Here is a 12228-nt window from a genome sequence, read left to right as displayed (position 1 = left end):
AGGGCTGTGAAAACACATGCCAGAAGATGCCGTCACAGACAATCCTGGGCTCGGGCTCACAAAGGCAGAGGCAATCAACCCTTTCTTTTTTTCTACCTCCCTTAAAGATTCTTTGATGCCCTGCTCTAATACTGCAGACCTGGTCTTTTTACCAGAATTTTTTTCTTCTTTAACGTCTGGGTTGTTATTCTTATATTAACATTTTGATGACCCCATCCTAGTACCAAAATATCCCCCACCAAAACGGAGTTCAAATTTGATCAAAACGTAAACCCCCTAGAATTACAGAGGACAGGCAGAAGGAAAAGTCACCCTAAACCTAAATCTGACCGCTCAGGGGTCAGGCAGGGGGAAGAGGAGAAATCTGCATGCATCACTAAACTGAAACACTGCTTGGGAACTCTGGGACCGTGTCCATCTCCTGGCTTTCCTCTACTTCCCAGAAAGCTGCTCGTACAGTTTGGGCACATAGTCATCCCATTCGGCTTGGTAACACGTGCCAGCCACCGGAGCCACGAGCTCGTACTTTTTGCGGAAATTTGCCACCTTGAATTTGCCACGGTGGTCTCCAGATCTGTTGCTGAGAATGGGCTCATCACACTTCAGTGGCCTGTCCTGCTCATAAACCAGCCAGGTGTAGCGGTGAAGGCCTGTGCCCTTGGGAGGCCCAGAGCCCACATAATCGGAGAGGACCGTGCCACTGCTGATGTCGTTGCCCTTCATGTTGACCACCAGGAAATGATGCCATTCCCTGTATTTGGGGTCCTTCCTGCTGGGAGCATCCGGGTCTGTCAAGACCAAGGTATACAGTTTACCTGGATCAAGGCCATCCCATGCAATGCTGGTGGACCGGTTCTTAACCTGGGTGGGTGTCAGCACTTTGCCCAGCTCGTCAACCTCCGCCCCGCCGTATTTGACCTGCCGCGGGTGCTGCGGCCTCTCGTCCACTTCCTGCAGGCTCAAAGGCCCGGACCACTTGCTGAGGTCCACCGGCATCGCGAAGCTGAGAGGATCGGACAGCAGGGAAAGCTGCAGGAGGACTCACGCAGGGTAGCAGCCCAGACTCCCAGCAGTCTGCAAGCGGTACAGAGGCAACTCTGGGTCTTATTTTTAAAATTCATAACAGAAAATATTTATTCAATATTAAGCACAATGGTATTTAGTACAAGTGAATGCTGGTACAAACTTTTTCTTTTTTAGTCTTGATATTTCAGATTATCTTTTTTTTTAACATCTTTATTGGAGTATAATTGCTTTACAATGGTGTGCTAGTTTCCACTGTATAACAAAGTGAATCAGCTATACGTATACATATATCTCCATATCTCCTCCCTCTTGCGTCTCCCCCCCCATCCCACCCCTCTAGGTGGTCACAAAGCACCGAGCTGATCTTGCGTTGGGTCTTCGTTGCTGCGTGTGGGCTTTCTCTAGTTGCGGCTAGTGGGGGCTACTCTTTGTGGCAGTACGCAGAACTCTCATTGCAGTGGCTTCTCTTTATTGCGGAGCATGGGCTCTAGGTGTGCGCGGGCTTCAGTAGTTGTGGCACCTGGGCTCAGTAGTTGTGGCTCATGGGCTCTAGAGCACAGGCTCAGCTGTTGTGGCGCACGGGCTTAGTTGCTCCGCGGCATGCAGGATCTTCCCAGACCAGGGCTCAAACCTGTGTCCCCTGCATTGACAGGTGGATTCTTAACCACTGCGCCACCAGGGAAGTCCATTGGCCAGTGATTCTTGAGCCTCACTCCATGTGGGAAAGATGTTAGGAAAGGACAGAAGTGTGGGCCCAGGCCATGTGGGTTGCAATCCTCCTTCTGAGAGCTCACTAAATGCTAACGATTTTCATTACCTATGTTTTTGTCGGAAGTTTGCTTTTCTATCACTTGGGATTTCTTAAGCAGCAATGTGTCCTAACATTTTCATTTTGACCACTTTATTTATGAAAAGATAAACCCCAAGTTTTATCGTGGAAAATGGAACAAATTTGAGATCTTTATCCTCATAATAGGAGTGCTCAATAATGTTGACTTTGAAAGTTTCTGACCTACAACAGATGAAAAAGGGGGATTGGGGTTTGTAAGTTAACAGTCAGTTGACTAAAGTGGTTTGATGTGTGGGTGGTAATGAGAGAGACAGAGGAAGAAAAGAGAGAGAGAGAGAGAAGGAAAGGATAGGACTTATTCCTCTTCTGTATAGTGAAAGAGAAACCAAAACTTTTCCTGCATCACAGACAGCCTCATATGAGGAATCATTAAAACTACCTAAACTCTTGCTCTTGTCAGGGTATCCCAAGAGGCAGGCCACATCGGGCGCTATAAAGAAACCAGGGGTGGACTTCCCTGGTGGTGCAGTGGTTGAGAGGCCGCCTGCCGATGCAGGGGACACGAGTTCGTGCCCCGGTCCGGGAAGATCCCACATGCCGCGGAGCGGCTAGGCGCATGAGCCATGGCCGCTGAGCCTGCGCGTCCAGAGCCTGTGTTCCGCAACGGGAGAGGCCACAGCAGTGAGAAGCCCGCGTACCACACACACACAAAAGAAACCAGGGGGACTTCCCTGGTGGTGCAGTGGTTAAGAATCCGTCTGCCAATGCAGGGGACACGGGTTCGAGCCCTGGTCCGGGAAGATCCCACATGCCGCGGAGCTACTAAGCCGTGCGCCACAACAGCTGAGCCTGCACTCTAGAGCCCATGAGCCACAACCACCGAGCCCATGAGCCACAACTACTGAAGCCCGCGCACCTAGAGCCTGTACTCCGCGAGAAGGCACCGCAATGAGAAGACCGCGCACCACAACGAAGAGTAACCTCCACTCTCTACAACTAGAGGAAAGCTCCCATGCAGCAACCAAGACCCAACACAGCCAAAAATAAATAAATAAAATAATTTAATTAAAAAACAAAACTATGGTCCCTCCTCATGCACATTCTTAACTAAATGGATCAACTTAACCACAGATAATTTAGCACTCCAATGGCCATTAAGAGAAACTTCTGACCTCCCCAAACTTGTTTTTCTCAGAATGAAATTAGAAGACTGTGGCTCTAAAATTAAACCGATTGAATGGGATGCATATTTTCATTGGTACCTGGAGGCTTCAAATGTATCCAAGATTCTAAAATTGCCACTTTACAAAATACCATTTCTAAATTAACCAAGGTGAAAAAACAATTGAAAGAGGACCATAAAAATCCTCTGAGGCCTCTTTTCCCCCTTCCCCCATCCTCTTTGTCTCTGGAGCCAGCTTCCTCTTTCCCTTCTGTACTGTCCCCGACTCCTCTATACACTCCACTTCCTTATTCTAATCCCCTTACTGAACTTTCCTTTTTCTCTGAACCTTTCCATGTCTCCTCCTCTCCTGAACCTATTAAAATCTGCACCTCTTAAATCAAACCCTCTGAGGATCGAAATGCTAAGCCTTGACTAACACAACATTGTAAAGCAACAATACTCCAATAAAAATGAATTTAAAAAATGCTTTAATTAAAAAAATGCTAAGTCTCTAATTTCTTATGTTCACTGTACTAAAGCTGAACTATGAGCCATAGTCAAAGATTTTCCCGAAGTAACTGAGGATCCCCAGAGATTTGCTGAGGAATTTAATATAGTCATTCAAACGTATCAACTGGGCTTCTCTGAGTTATATCAACTAATTCATATCCTTGTCAGTAAAGGCCAGGCCCACACTGAATGAAAACTGCCAATTGAGATGATCCTGAGAAATCTTTAGAATTACAACCTGGGGACAAAGAAACCCCTGTCGCCTTATTATCAGGCTCATGGAATCACCGAGTGACACCATTTGGCAATTCTTAGGACTTGCCCAAAACCAGTTGATCAGAATAAGATTCAAGCTTGTATCCACAAGCCCAATGAGCTCATGCATGATTATTATACAGCCAGCTCCAAATCGTCTTTAAAGAAAATTCTGGTCTTCCTTTGGGTGCTGAATCTACTTGAGTTGCCTTTAAATCTATGTTGATTAACAGGCTGAACTGAGATCTTTCTCTTCTAGTTAAAAGGACCAGGATATAATGGGAAATTATGTCCACTATAGATTTAGTTAGTTTAGAAACCCAACTCACCCAAACCCTAGATGATTCAACTTAAAGGAAGACTACTAAAATCCTTAATCTTCAATTCCAGAATTGGAGGTCTCTAAACAAAAACAAAATCCTTCTGGTGTCCATGATAATTTCTAAAAGCTAGGACACTGGAAAAATTACTGCTACAAGTTTCAGTACTCCAAGCGCCTTCAATCCTCTAACCAGCCTTACCAATGTCCTCAACCCCAAGGACGCTGAGGAACTACAGGGAATTTCCCCACTTCTTTCTCTTAATTGACTTGAAGAAACTACTCTATAGATTGGGGGCAAATTTCTTTCTGTCCTTTTTGCACCAGAGCTACACTCTTGGTGCTCAGCCCCACTACCATTAAAAAGCCCCTGCCTCAGAGTACTAAAATGCTTCAAATAGTGGGGGTCTCTAATAAACCTCAATAGGTTTTTATCTCTAAAACTATCCCCTTTTGCTTAGGCCCTCTAAGAGGTACTCACTGTTTTTGCCTTTGTTCCTCCACCTCTATTTACTTATTGACCCAAGATATCTTAGAAAAATAACATGCTGGAATTTCTTTCTCCCAAAAGGGAGAAACAATTCTAGAATTTGAGAGCAGCAACCAAAATAGCCAATTAGGTGAATCAAATGGCCCTTCAGCTGCTTTTTCTTTTCTCCATCTCTGACCTGGAGCTAATTCCAAGAACACTAATAATTGGTCCCTATTCGGTCAGCTACCACTCGCCTTATGGGCAAAATCCTCAACTGATATTTGCAGTACCCACATGCACCTCCTATTAAGATCCAAATAGGTCCCTCAAAACTTCTCCACAGGATTAATCAATACCCCAAAATAAAGAGGCCCTTCAAGGCATTAAACCAATAACATAAGGCCCAGGGCCTCATTACCCCCTGCACCAGTCAGTGCAACACTTGCATTTTACCTGTGAAGAAACCAAATAGTTGTGGACGGAGGCTTGTCTAGGACCTGCGAGCCATAAACAGTGTTGTCATCCCTCAACACCCTGTTGCCCCAATCCCTACGCTTCACTAGCCTCCATCCCTACTGAGAGCAAAATTTTTGGTGTGATTTAATTTCTGTAGTGCTTTTTTAAAGTATCCCAGTAGATAAGTCAATATAGTATCTTTCTGTCTTTACTTGGGAAGGCCAGCAATATACCTTTACAGGAATGCCCCAGGGTTTCACTGAAAGCCCTTCTTATTTCTCACAAACTTCATTTATTTATTTATTTTTTGCCACACCAGGCAGCTTGCGGGATCTTAGCTCCCCCACCAGGGTTGGAATCCATACCCCCTGCAGGGGAAGCACAGAGTCCTAATCACTGGACCACCAGGGAAGTCCCCTCACAAAATTTAAAGGCTGATCTGGGACTTCCCTGGTGGCACAGTGGTTAAGAATCCGCCTGCCAATGCAGGGGACATGGGTTCGAGCCCTGGTCCGGGAAGATCCCACATGCTGTGGAGCAACTAAGCCCATGCGCCACCACTACTGAGCCTGTGCTCTAGAGCCCGCGAGCCACAACTGCTGAAGCCCCCACATCTAGAGCCCGTGTTCCACAGCAAGAGAAGCCACTGCAAGGAGAAGCCTGCCTACCGCAACGAAGAGTAGCCCCCACTCATCGCAACTAGAGAAAACCCACACACAGCAATGAAGACCCAACACAGCCAAACAAAAAAACAAACAAGAAAAAGATGATATCTAGATGCTTGATCTAGATGATATCAAGTTCTGTGGAGGCTCCACTTTAATAGAATGTGTGGATGACTTAGTTCTCTGCTCCTCATCTTAAGCCTCCTCACAAGAAGAAAACACCCGTTTGCTGAAACTCCTAGCCAAAAAGGGGCGTAAAGTCTCTAAGGAAAAAATTACAATTTGTTCAAATTCAAGTTTGATATTTAGGACATCTATTCTCAGAACAAGGACTGCATCTAGATCCAGACAGACTTCATGGAATCTTGAACTTCCCAAAGCCCCAAATCAAATGCAAACTGCAATGCTTTCTTGGATTGGCAGGCTGTTTTCTCAGCTGGATTCCCCCAAATTTCCCTTACAGCCCAACCTTTATATCCCTTGTTAAAAACTACTAAACCTGACTCTTATCACCTGGGAAGATTCAGGTGACAGGACTTTCCAAATCTTAAAGGAAAATTTAATACCTTCCCCTGTCCTTGGACACCCCAATTATCAACTTCTTCTCTTCCTTTTTGTGTATGAAGAAAGAAGGGAATGCCCTTGGGGTACTCACCCAAAAGTATGGGATCACCACTGACGCATAGGGTATTACAGCCAACAACTAGAACCTGGAACCTGGGGATACCTCCTAACCCCCACCTCAGAGCTGTACCTGCTACTGCCCTCTTTGTAAAGACTGAAGAAATAGTCATGGGATCCTCTTTAACTATCTTTGTGCCACATGCTGTTGAATCTCTTAACCCTCATCATAATCAACATTTTCCAGTAAGCCATCTCACTTCCTATGAAATTCTCCTGTTAACTGCCCCTTAAATCACTTTTCCTACTTTAATAACTTTAACCCTGCTACTCTTCTCCCCTCTTTTACAGATGACACACACACACCCTACTCCCACCCCGTGACTGCTTATAGGAAATGCCCTTAGATAATGTTGACCTCTCATGGTTTACTGATGGTTCTTATTTAAAAGATGAACATGGTAACTATCGTGCTGGATATGCAATGTCAACTCTTCTTTAAGTAACTGAAGTGGCACCTTTGCCTTTGACTACTTTGGCCCAATAAGCCAAACTATGTGCACTCACATGGGCCTGTATCTTAGTCAAGGGCAAAACTGCCAACATGTACACTGACAGTAGCTATGCCTTTGGCGTGGCTCACAATTTGGCAACGTTATAGAAACAGCATGGCTTCCTTACTTTCAGCAGAGATCAAATTAAAAACAGCCTTTATGTTCAGGAATTATTAGAAACCATATTATTACCTGCTGCTTTGTCTATTATTAAGGTTCTGAGGCATGCTACGCTTGACTCTTTAGAAGCTAAAGGAAATCACCTTGTTAATATTTCCGCAAAAAAAAAAGCTGCCCTTTTGGGACTTCCCTGGTGGTTCAGTGGTTAAGGCTCTGCGCTTCCAATGCAGGGGGCTCGGGTTCGATTCCTGGTCGGGGAACTAAGATCCTGAATGCTGCACAGCATGGCCAAAAAAAAAAAAAAAAAAAATGCTGCCCTCAAAGGGTTATTGTCCAAAGGAATTTGGACCCTTCTGAATGTTGGATCTGTCATCAGAAAACCCAATCTGTCCATGACAGCCATGACCCTTTAGTCTTCATCTCCACTGTGACAGCTAACTATAGCCACACCCCTTTGGATATTTTTCATCAAGTCAGAACTTCTACAACCAGATTCCTGTACTTTGCTTTGACCTCTTCCATGTCATAGCTCTCAATGCAGCTAACCATACCTATTCCACCTGTACAGTTCTCAACACTAGGTTAGGTCTGCTTGCCGTGGCAAAACAACTCCCTTCTGTATGGCCTTTGAGAACAAAGTCCACAGAACATGATGGTTTCTCCCTAACTGTTCACCAAACACCACTGACCCACTGAAAGGGCTAATAGAATAATCCCAATTAATGGCACTATTAATAATCAAACCCTAGCAGTAGTCTTACATGCACCACCTGATCTTATCTTTGTAACAAATGGGCCTCCTGATGGGCTTATGAATGTTTAGACAGTTGGCAGATTGGAGGCCAATGCTAGTTACTAGTATTTTGAACTGTCCCCTTGGACATTCATAATAAATCTGAAGTCTCCCATTGGTCCTGTCATTCATCTTCTCCATTAAACCTTCATTGCCACCTTAAATGGGAATTCCCAGGAGGTATACATGACTCTAGATTTGCTTTCATTGGAAGGGCACTTATTCATGCCAGTGAACAAATGAATAGAAATCTCTCTGGAGGAACTTCCCTGGCAGTTCAGTGGTTAAGGGAACTAAGACCCCACATGCTGCACAGCGTAGCCAAAAAAAAAAAAAAAAGGAAGAAAGAAAAAAAGAAGTCTCTCTGGAATTGGGAAAACTTGCTGATTCTCCCAATAAGGCAATAGCAGCCCAACAACAATTACTTGACTCATAAGCCAGAGTAGTTTTGGATAATTGCTTAAATCTTAATTACCCAGCATTTGTGTGATTGCAAACATCACCTACTGTGCATGGATAAATTCTTCTGGAGAAGTAGAAACCCCATAGGCATACCTTAGATATATTTTGGGTTTGGTTCTAGACCACCGTAAGAATACGAATATTGCAATAAAACAAGTTACATAAATTTTGATTTCCCAGTGCATATAAAAGTTATGTTTGGGGCTTCCCTGGTGGCACAGTGGTTGATAGTCTGCCTGCCGATTCGGGGGACACGGGTTCGTGCCCCGGTCTGGGAAGATCCCACATGCTGTGGAGTGGCTGGGCCCGTGAGCCATGGCCACTGAGCCTGCACGTCCGGAGCCCGTGCTCTGCAAAGGGAGAGGCCACAGCAGTGAGAGGCCCGTGTACCGCAAAAAAAAAAAAAGTTATGTTTACACTATACTGTAGTATGTTCGGTGTACAATGGCATTATGTCTAAAAAACAATGTACATACCTTAATTAAAAAACACTTTATTGTAAAAGAATGTTAACCGTCGTCTGAGCCTTCAGCGAGTCATAATCTTTTTGCTGGTGGAAGGTTTGAAATATTGTGAGAATTACCAAAATGTGACATAGAGACACAAAATGAGCACATGCTGTCAGAAAAATGGTGCCAATAGACTTGGTCAATGCAGAGTTTCCATAAACCTTCAAGTTGTAAAAAAAAACCCTCTATATCTACTAAGCACAATAAAGTGAAGTGCAGTAAAATGAGGTATGCCTGTACATAAAGTTAGGGAACAAGCATATTGGCTACAACAAATTTCACTGACAATCCATGGTCCTTTGATTTGCTTTTGGCTTAAAATCCCAATTTTTAGTGGTCTTTTATTGATATAGAAATATTCAGTAATTTACACAATATTTTAAAAATTATTTTTATCAGTTTCTAAGTTACTGTGTAAGATTTAACTTAATGTACCAGTTAATGGTCTATCAGAAGATTATATTCTTCTGCCTGGAAGTCTTCATTAAGAAAAAGGAGATTTTTGGGGGGGGAACTTCCCTGGTGTGCAGTGGTTAAGACTCTGCACTCCCAATGCAGGGGATCCAGGTTCGATCCCCGGTCAGGGAACTAGATCTCACATGCATGCTGTAACTAAGAGCTTGCATGCCACAATTCTAAGGAGCCCATATGCCGCAACTAAGGAGGCTGCCTGCTGCAACTAAGACGCAGCGCAACCAAAATAAATATTTTTAAAAAAGGAAAAGGACTTCCCTGGTGGTGCAGTGGTTAAGAATCTGCCTGCCAGTGTAAGGGACATGGGTTCGAGCCCTGGTCTGGGAAGATCCCACATGCCACGGAGCAACTAAGTCCGTGTGCCACAACTACTGAGCTCTGCGCTCTACAGCCCGTAAGCCACAACTACTGAGCCCACGTGCCACAACTACTGAAGCCTGTGCGCCTAGAGCCTGTGCTCTGCAACAAGAGAAGCTACCACAATGAGAAGCCCGCGCACCGCAACGAAGAGTAGCCCCTGCTCACTGCAACTAGAGAAAGCCTGTGTGCAGCAACAAAGACCCAACACAGCCAAAATTAAATAAATAAAATAAATTGATTTAAAAAAAGGATATTTTTTGATGTTTTATAATACAATAATATCAAAACAAAACTCATTTAAAAAAAACTTGTTTTATTATGGAAAATTTCAAAACTACAGAAAAATAAAGAGAATAGTATAATTTAAAAAAAAGAGAGAGAACTGACCAACAAAGATGAAAATGCAGCAAATAAATGAAAAGTGATAATGCTGGGAGTGAAACTGGAATTGAGTATAAATGGAGTTACAGAAGAACTAGCTAAATGGGGGAATGTTGACACTGCCGCTGTTCAGGAGACTAGATCTGCAGCCAGAGGAACCTGTTGAAGGGGAACTGATCAACAGAAATGAGGAAAGACCCAACACAGTCAAAAATAAATAATAAATAAATAAATAAATTTTTTAAAAAGTGGAAAGGATACAATGTTGCAAGCTGATCCAAATTTATAAAGGCGTATGACAGTTCACCAAGGCATTGAAAAAATGCTCGTTCTATTATTTGTAAATTATACAATGAAAAGAAGAAGCAAGCATTCTTCAGACTACTCTTGGAAAGTTTTTACAAATAAAACACTTTAGGGAATTCCTTGGCGGTCCAGTGGTTAGGACTCCGAGCTTCCACTGCAGGGGGCACGGTTTGATTCCTGGTCGTGGAATTAAGATCCTGCAGGCCACACGGAGTGCCCAAAAAAAAAAAAAAAAAAGAAAAAGTTAAAAAAAACCCCACTTTAACGCAGACATAGAGAATGGACTTGAGGACATGGGGAGGGGGAAGGGTAAGCTGGGATGAAGTGAGAGAGTGGCATGGACATATATACAACTACCAAATGTAAAGTAGATAGCTAGTGGGAAGCAGCTGCATAGCACAGGGAGATCAGCTCGGTGCTTTGTGACCATCTAGAGGGGTGGGATAGGGAGGGTGGGAGGGAGACGTAAGAGGGATGGGATATGGGGATATATGTATACATATAGCTGATTCACTTTGTTATACAGCAGAAACTAACACAACATTGTAAAGCTACAATAAAGATGTTAAAAAAAAACCCACGTTAATGCTTAAGTTTTCTAATAAGCTATAGAACACAAAATAAATATCATTTTTTGTATTGTTTTAATTTCCCAATACACTTTTTTTTTTGGTGTGGGGAGAACTAGCTCACCTTTTAATTGAGAGTGTGAGAAGGAAAGAGTAAACATGTTAACTTTAGCAGCAAGAATGCTGCTCTAAGGATTATGAAAGGCAAGTTGGCTTTTATCCCATTTGATGCCAATATATGTGTATACAAGTCATAATCCACAAGGAGTGTTTAAGGGCAAAAATGTAGCTTCTTAGCATACAACAGCTAATGAGCATTTGAAAAATATTTGAACTTGGAAATTAAATAAAACCTTAGTAACAGGGCTGTGTGCGAGTCTGGTGATATCTGCTCAAGGACGGCCCTATGCTGGCACCAGAAGAACATTGCTTGTCTAGGTGTTTTTATACTGCAGAGCTGGTTGGAAGACAGGTTACAACTGGAAAAGCCAAAGAAAAGCTTCCATTAACTTCATCTTATTTTAGGGTTCTGGTTCTTGGAACGCTTCAGCTTCCATCTAAGAATGTTGGTCTGTGTCTTCCAAACGGAGAATATTTTTCTTGATTGAGCTTTTCTTTTTATTTTTATTTTATCTCCACCACTTTATGAGCTCTTTCAGCCCATCATTTTTTCCAGAAATCCTGGAAGAGGACCACCACAATTACTATTCTGACCATCAGTGCACAAGCTGAGCCGATGGCCAGAGCAAGGAAGTGGATCTCAGAGACACGTACAGTGTGCACGATGCTGAGCCAGATCTCCCCTATCAGCACATCAACATCACGTGGGTTCTTCACCTTGCAGGTTTATGTCCCACTGTCATCAAACTGCAGCTTACAGAGGATGATGGAGACATCATACCGGCTCGGGGTTCCCATCCCAGACCACCCGGTCCTTGAAACGCCCACTCATGGGTTTGAAGGGATCCACATGGTAGTCGAAAACAAACTGCTCAGACACCCCCACCTCCAGGTCACTGTTAGTGCATCAGCCATAGGGGCAAAGCTGGAGAAAGTGCACAGAAGATAAAGAGAATTAAATTGTCCTGTTCTTGCGTTTAGAGAGTGTACCATAAAGCTCAGGGAATTTTATTCTCTTTTTTTTTTTTGTTTGGTACGCGGGCCTCTCACTGTTGTGGCCTCTCCCGTTGCGGAGCACAGGCTCCGGACGCGCAGGCTCAGCGGCCATGGCTCACGGGCCCAGCCGCTCCGCGGCATGTGGGATCTTCGCGGACCGGGGCACGAACCCGTGTCCCCTGCATCGGCAGGCGGACTCTCAACCACTGAGCCACCAGGGAAGCCCAGGGATTTTTATGCTTAAGAATAAAAATTCTCGGGAGTTCCCTGGCAGTCCAGTGGTTAGGACTCCATGCTTTCACTGC

The 12228-nt window shown here is 44.0% G+C and overlaps 2 pseudogenes; both read right to left on the bottom strand.

Moving 5' to 3' along the window:
- LOC132439468 (phosphatidylethanolamine-binding protein 1 pseudogene) lies at positions 1 to 1045 on the bottom strand (annotated as a pseudogene).
- Positions 1046 to 11364: 10319 nt separating this feature from the next.
- On the bottom strand, positions 11365 to 11920 carry LOC132439217 (myelin protein zero-like protein 2 pseudogene; annotated as a pseudogene).
- Between the last annotated feature and the right edge of the window lie 308 nt (positions 11921 to 12228).

The sequence above is a fragment of the Delphinus delphis genome, chromosome 16 (assembly GCF_949987515.2).
Source record: "Delphinus delphis chromosome 16, mDelDel1.2, whole genome shotgun sequence".
Taxonomy (NCBI): domain Eukaryota; kingdom Metazoa; phylum Chordata; class Mammalia; order Artiodactyla; family Delphinidae; genus Delphinus; species Delphinus delphis.
The sequence above is the reverse complement of the archived record's forward strand: the minus strand, read 5'-3'. Positions and strand labels throughout refer to the sequence as shown.